This window comes from Capsicum annuum, chromosome 4 (genome assembly GCF_002878395.1).
Source record: "Capsicum annuum cultivar UCD-10X-F1 chromosome 4, UCD10Xv1.1, whole genome shotgun sequence".
NCBI classification, from domain to species: domain Eukaryota; kingdom Viridiplantae; phylum Streptophyta; class Magnoliopsida; order Solanales; family Solanaceae; genus Capsicum; species Capsicum annuum.
The window spans coordinates 27,644,101-27,651,833 of record NC_061114.1 but is presented as its reverse complement, the minus strand read 5'-3'; positions in this window follow the sequence as shown (position 1 = coordinate 27,651,833).

Below are 7,733 nucleotides of genomic sequence, written 5' to 3'. Positions count from 1 at the left end.
GGTATTTGTTTATTTTCTCTAAAACGAAATATATGATCATTTGAAGTTGACTATATCATTATTCTTCTCGAGAACTCAATCGGTAAGGGATATTTTGATTCGTCTAATAGCTAGGAGTTATTTGAGGCCTTAATATACATCAAACTCACTCATAAAACTACCAAGACACTAAAATTTATTTCTCGTGAGTTTGAAGCATATCCCTAACATTGGTTTGAATTTTTGGGGTATTACAATATCTCCCCCTTGGGAACATTCATCCTCGAATGAGATTGATTAAGCTAAAAAAACTGAGGAATTTTGGTTTCATGTTGAATATACACGATGATAACATGATTACATGACTGATTCTAAAACATGACACATGACTGAACTGGTTCTGTGAATGTATGACTGACATGAGAATGATATGCAGCTGGAAGTGAGCATGGAAAAGAGAAATTCTAAGAAGATTATTACCTTAAGCTGAATATGAGTTTACGGAGAAAAGATGAGGGTACTTGATCCACATATCTGTTTCTGCTTCCGAAGTGGCTCCCTCAACGGACTGATTCCGCCAAAAAACTTTGACTAGGGGAACGTCTTTGTTCCTTAATCTATGAATTTGGCAAAATTGGGGACGATTACCACCCTCTAACTTAGCTGAGTAAAACTAAAGCTACCTATTATAGCCTTTTTGTTCTCCCTCTCTCTTTCCTTAAGCTTCTGTTCCTCAATCTATCAAGCATGGACCATAAGTATGTATACGTCCATAACCTTAATTAGCATCGCAGTCCTACACTCCTTGACCACATTATCAGATACCCCAGACACAAACTTGCTCATCCTAGACCTATATTGTCAGCCACCACATGAGGAGCACACCTAGCTAACTAAGTAAACTGGAGGGAATACTATTTCACACTTATATTGCCCTGCCTCAAGTTGATAAATTCTAACACTCTGGCTTCCCTCAACTCTAATAGAAAAAATTTATCTAAGAAGGTTGTAGCAAACTCCTCCCATTCTATAGGCTCTATATCTCGCCTCTATCCCATTTCCACTACTTAAACTAAGTGTGAAATATATCCTGCAACTGGTAAGCAACCAGTTCAGCACTTTCACTAGAATTCACCCCCATAATATCGGTTACTTTATGGACCATGTGTACGAATTCCTATGAATCCTCTTCAGATTTGGATCCCAAAAATAGAGGAGGATTCATTCGGGTAAAAGTCCCAAATCCTTGTTGAGGCAGTATTAGCCACCGAGTTGGCCAAAACAACAACTGGCTACTCATCTTAGGTTGCTACAGAGTAAGCTAGAGTAGTGAATGCAACTCTAAACTCTGCATGAGAAATATGCACATTTAGGGGATCTTCCTGGAAGGGCGGAGGTGCTGGGTGGTTTATATTTCTTCTTCTGTTTGTCTTTCTAGGAGGCATATTCTGTAATCTGAAGGGAAAGTAGATTAGACGGAGAGTTTAACTTGAGCATCATGCTCTTTAGCATGATATAAACACCAAAAGAAGGGTACTTTTCCTAAAACACCTTGTAGCCTCCCGTCCATAAGTGTGGCACGGTTTACACTCATGCACAAGACTCTACTTGTAATACCCCGTATTCAAGTACATATATTAGCGTATTCAAGTACGTGTATTGGTCTTATTTATATGGAATTAATTTTATTTTATTTTATTTATACTGAAATTTGCCCGTCGATGGTTCCATACGAAGGTTATTGAATAAGCTTTCCAACGATATAAAGATTTCCAAAAACGGATAGGTTTCGGATATAATCGAGCACGTTCGAAACTATAAAACGGTGGCCGGGATATTGGGAATAGTAAATGTGCAGAAAAATTTCCTGCACACAAACTACTGAGGTCAGTCATTTTTTTGGGTCAACTTTGAACGATCATAACTCCCTTAATATAATGAACTGGGAGAGCTTCCACCTATGAAAAGAAATATCTTTGAGTCTTCTTTCCAATGCAATTGGTTTCATCCAAATCCGACATCTGAGTAATGAGTTATACTCGTTTTACTTCAGCCTCTCAAAACAGATTTTTAGGGTCAACTTCAAACGATCATAACTCCTTGTACAAGACGAACTGGGTGGCCTACTTTATATTAAATGAAATCCCTTTGAATTATCTTTCCAACGATACCAATTTCCCCGAAATCCGATATCGTAGCAAAGAGTTATGGTCGATTTACTTTAGCCTACCAAAACAGTCCACCATGGACAGATTCGGATTTACTTAAATTTTAAGGGCAATATGGTCATTTTCCATCACCTCATGGACGAAAATTGGTCATTATATACATATACTTAGCCTCATATCCATCATTTATCATCCAAATTATTGAAGGATAAGAAAACCTAGCCTAAGTTCAACTCCAATTATCTTGTGATTCAACCGTAGAAAATCCAAATTGATTCCGTAGTTGTGTTCACCGTCTCGAGGGCTTCGAGAAGCACCCCTTATTTTTGCCAACAGGACTTTGAAATCAAAAGGGCCATTTTATGGTAAGGATGTAAATTATGTTGGTGTTATTTATATGGATATGTATATATATATATGCATGTGAGCATAAGAAGTATGTTATTTGATTGTTGTTGAAAGATGATTGGAAATGATGTTGGATTATTCTTGTGCATAGTTGGATTATGTTGAATTGTGGAGGGATTTGGTGTGATGATGTGGTATTGAAATTATGATTATATATATATATATATATACACACACATAAACCGATTGTTCAAGTTGGTTTTTGGAATGCTTTGCAAATATTGGTTGTATGGAATTATGGAAGAGAATTGTGGTGTTGGGTTGCTAATACTAGATGCCAAACATTTCATTGTAGATAAGTGATTTGTAAAGGCGGAAAGTTGTGTTGAATTGGTATCCGAATCTACAACGAGGTATGTAAAGCATACTCTAACGATGTTCTTTGGCATGAAAACACCAATGTTCCATCAAGTAAGATTCCGAGGTTGTCCAAAAACATGTATTGTTCTACATTACCAACGAAGTTGTTTCCATTCTATAAAGTGTCAAAATGTTTCATTGATATACCGAAAGGCTCCTATTTCATTGTTGTGATATTGATGATTCCGAAACACATTGTTGATGTACCAATGAGTCTTTATTACATCGTTATTGTATAGAAAGTCTACTACTTGGTTCCTATTGATGTATCATTATTCTAAAGGTACTATATTGGCATGAACACTAATGTAATAATCTCAAAAGCTTTTGAACTAAGTTATTGGAAAGATCTCTTATGTGTGTTACTTGATATACGTGTGGGTGGTAGCTCAGGGGCTTAAGCCTAGTATGGGCCGATCCCGATATTTGATATGATTACAGTTGATATGTACTGGGGGCAGCCTAATGGTCACAGTATGGTACAATATTGATTATTGTTAGGTGGTTGGAGGTTCGGGAGGAGGAGGTAATGACGAATGATAATTGTAAAGAATAAAATGAACGAATGTATACCGTTCCACAAATGTGTTTGAATTCAAGAACCCAATTCAGATTAATGATAATGTACATGATCCTAAAAGTGTTTATGAAGTGTGGTTCACTTCTATTATGATTTATTCATTTGCGTCTGATTTTCTTGATCCCCCATATCACATATGATTATTTACAGCTTTACATACTCAGTACATATTTCGTACTGACGTCCCTCACGGGGGACCTGCATTTCATGCTGCAGGCACAGGTGCTTCAACTCATTCACAGCATAGATAGGAGCCAGGTCATACAGCTATTGTTGGTGAGCTCCAGTTTGCTTCGGAGCTTTTTGAGTCGGTCCCTTATGTTTTGTTATTGTACAGGAGTCATGTGTGGGCGGGGGTTTGTCCCGACCCTAGTTATGTCATGTATATCCTAGAGGCTTTGTAGACATAAGGAAGGGTAAAGTCATGGAAGTTTATATAGTGATGTTATATTTGTATATGTGGTGGCCCCGACGACCAAGTATTATATATATATATATTTGTGCGTGTTGTGCTGATACAGGTAATTAGACCCTTCTATATGCAACGAAGTGTTGTCCAAATTTTTGGTGACATGAAAGTGAAAGTACAGGTATTTGAACGGGTTCTCCCGGGCCTTCTCGGCTTCGGGTGCCAGTCCGGCCCGATGGGATTTTGGGGCGTGACACTACTCAACGTGAATTTCAAACTACCTAGTATACTTTAAAACCTTAGGCTTTGATAACAAGTTTGTAATGCCTCGAGATTATACCTTGGGTGCCACACGGTGTTTACAGTCCCGAGGGACCACAAGCTAACGCCTGAGTTGGTACTTGCTATAAGCCTTGAGTAAAACTGATATCAAAAGATCATATGCAAAAATAAATACAGGAATGCCATAAGGTTTTAAGTCATAAATCTTATAAGTATGTAAGACAAAACTTATAATGCTGATAATACCAACTGTAATTTGAAAACTGACTAACTGTCTGTAAAAAGCCTCTACTGACTGAATAAGAGTTGATGGGATAGGCCACAACTGACTCCAACTGACTACTGAACTGAAAGCATTAAATTAAATATAGTCTATCCTCAAAATATGAGGACTCACCACTACTACGGTTAATAATTTGGAAAGTCTATCCACGATTCGGGAACTGAGTGTCCGAACCTATGATATGATACATCATAGCATAAAAAAGAGTATGTGATTAGTATGTTGAATGTACTAATATGCCAAATGAGGTAGGCTGATATGCATGGTTTTATGTACATGAATAATAATAACTAATTAAATAGCGTGATATCTAAATAGAATGCATAGAATTTGTTCTGTAAGTACTGAATGTGCTTGAAATTTGTAAATGCTGACTGTGCATTAAATTTGTAAATACTGAGTGTGCATGAAATTTGTAAATACTGAGTGTGCATAACCAACCATAATATATGTTCTAAATATAATCTCTAAGTTGAGTTACTGAAATCTGATGACTGAATATTTGATATTTGTATGCTATGGTCAAACAACACTAAAGATGAATTACTGAGCTGATTACTGGACTGGGATTATGGGAAGTATCATCTAACCGACTGCCCCGCTCTGAACTGATTGGGGTTCAACCTGTAACCCTTATTGAAAGGGTGTTAATACCGTGCCACGTGTACTAACAATGTCTATGTGGATCCACTAAGATACTGAAAAACTAGGATGGCAAGCCTAAATTAATGGGTGACACCTGGGCAGAGTCAAGCTTAATCTGACGGGTGACCCCCGGGAGGTAGTCAAACCTAGTCTGATAGGTGACTCCTAACTTACACTGGCTATGCAGTTCTGGAATACAGGGACTGCTACTAACTACTCTTCCTAACTAATGGGGAAGTCGTCATCCCTGTATTCGCTCGATGCTAAATCCTACTCCCAACTGAAGGACGCTGAATTCTAAACTGATCTAAATTTTATTGATTTTGATGATTGACAAAATGATAATGCTCATAACATATTTTGAAACTATTTTGAAGACACTAAGACTAATTAAACAGCTAAGTTTTTGGGTATTCATAACCCCGAGGACTCAATAGCAATAATAGTAAAATAGTACTAAGCTTTGGGAATATAACATAGAAACATTTATTCAAAAATCCATTCTTGTAGGCATTTCATCAAACACTTAATATGCATAGTTCAAGCTGAGAGTGGTAATAGCTTAAAACTTGTAGTAATAGCCTGAATTCAACCTCAACAACACTAATTATGATTTAAATCAGTGAATAACAACATTAAAACATGTGGGTTTGATAACAACTACAATTTCATGTAAACATGGCATAGACTTACAATCCATAGGAGTTCATGGATAAAATCACCATTTAAAACCACAATAGCTTGTAAAGATCTCAACTTTGAATTTAAAATTTGATACTTGGATTCTATGGGTGAAAGGAACCCATGAATGAACATTTAACATACTTGGGTTGATGAATTTGTGAGAGTTGATGGTGAATTCTTAAATTTGTTCTTAAATTGTTGAGGCTATGATTTTTGTTCTTGAAAGGGATACTTTAATTTGAGTAATTTGTGAAAAAAATGAACATATAATGCTCTTTTATGACTTAAAATCTGTGTTTGGACGGAGTTGGAGCTATGGAAAATGACCAAACGATCCCTGGACATAAAAAATCCCGATTTTGAGGCTTACCGCTAAGCGGTATTGATCCCACCGCTATAGCACTGCTAAGTGGGCTAATAGCGGTGACCTACTACCTTGGGACGACTCTAATTTGGAGGTTTACCACTGAGCAGTATTGGCTTCACCGCTATTGCACCGTCGAGCGGTGTAGTTGTGGCAACCTACTATCTCACACGAAAAATACTATAACTTTTTGCTCGGTTATCAGATTTAGGAAAAATTGATATCATTGGAAATATAATTTAATTGTATATCTACTGGTAGATCATGAGCTTAAAAATTCTTAGTCAAATGAAAGATATGATCATTTGGAGTTGACTATATCATCATCCTTCTCGAGAACTCAATTGGTAAGGGATATTTTGATTCATCTTATGACTAGGAGTTATTTGAGGCCTTAATATACATCAAACTCACTCATAAAACGACCAAGACACTATAATTTATTTCTCATGAGCTTGAAGAATATCCCTAACATTGATTTGGATTTTTGGGGTAATACAATATCCCCTCTTGGGAACATTCGTCCTCGAATGAGATTGATTAAGCTAAAAACACTGAGGAATTTTGGTTTCATGCTGAATATAAATGATGATAACATGATTACATGACTGAATCTAAAACATGACACACGACTAAACTATTTCTGTGAATGCATGACTGACATGAGAATGATATGCAGTTGGAACTGGGCATGGAAAAGAGAAATTCTAAGAAGATTATTACCTTAAGCTGAATCTGAGTTTACAAAGAAAAGATGAGGGTACTTTCTCCACTTATCTGCTCCTACTTTCCAAGTGGCTCCCTCAACGGACTGATTTCTCCAAAGAACTTTGACCAAGGAAACTTCTTTGTTCCTTAATCTACGAATCTGGCAAAATTGGGGACGATTACCACCATCTGACTTAGCTGAGTAAAATTAAAGCTACCTATTCTAGCCTCTTATTCTCCCTCTCTCTTTCCTTGAGCTTTTTCTCCTCAATCTATTGAGCATGGACCATAAGTCTAGATATGTCCATCTCCTTAATTAGCATCGCTTTTCTATACTCCTTGACCACACTTTAATATACCCAGACACAAAATTACTCATCCTAGACCTATTGCCAGCCACCACATGAGGAGCATACCTAGATAACTGAGTAAACTTGAGGAAATACTCTTTCACACTCATATTACCCTGCCTCAAGTTAATAAATTCTAACACTTTGGCTTCCCTCAACTCTAATGGGAAAAATCTATCCAAGAAGGGTATAACAAACTCCTCCCATTCTATAGTCTTTGTATCTATGCCTCTATCCCCTTTCCACTGCTTAAAATAGGTGTGAGCTATATCTTGCAACTGGTAAGCAGCCAGTTCAGGACTTTCACTATAAGTCACCCCCATAATGTCGGTTACCTTTTGGACCATGTGTAGGAGTTTCTGCGGATTCTCTTTAGATTTGGATCCTCAAAATAAATGAGGATTCGTTGGGGTAAAGTTTGGAATCCTGGCTGCGGCAGTATTGGACACTAAGTTGGCTGGAATAGAAACTGGTCACACATTTTGGGCTGCTACAGAGTGAGTTAGAGTAGTG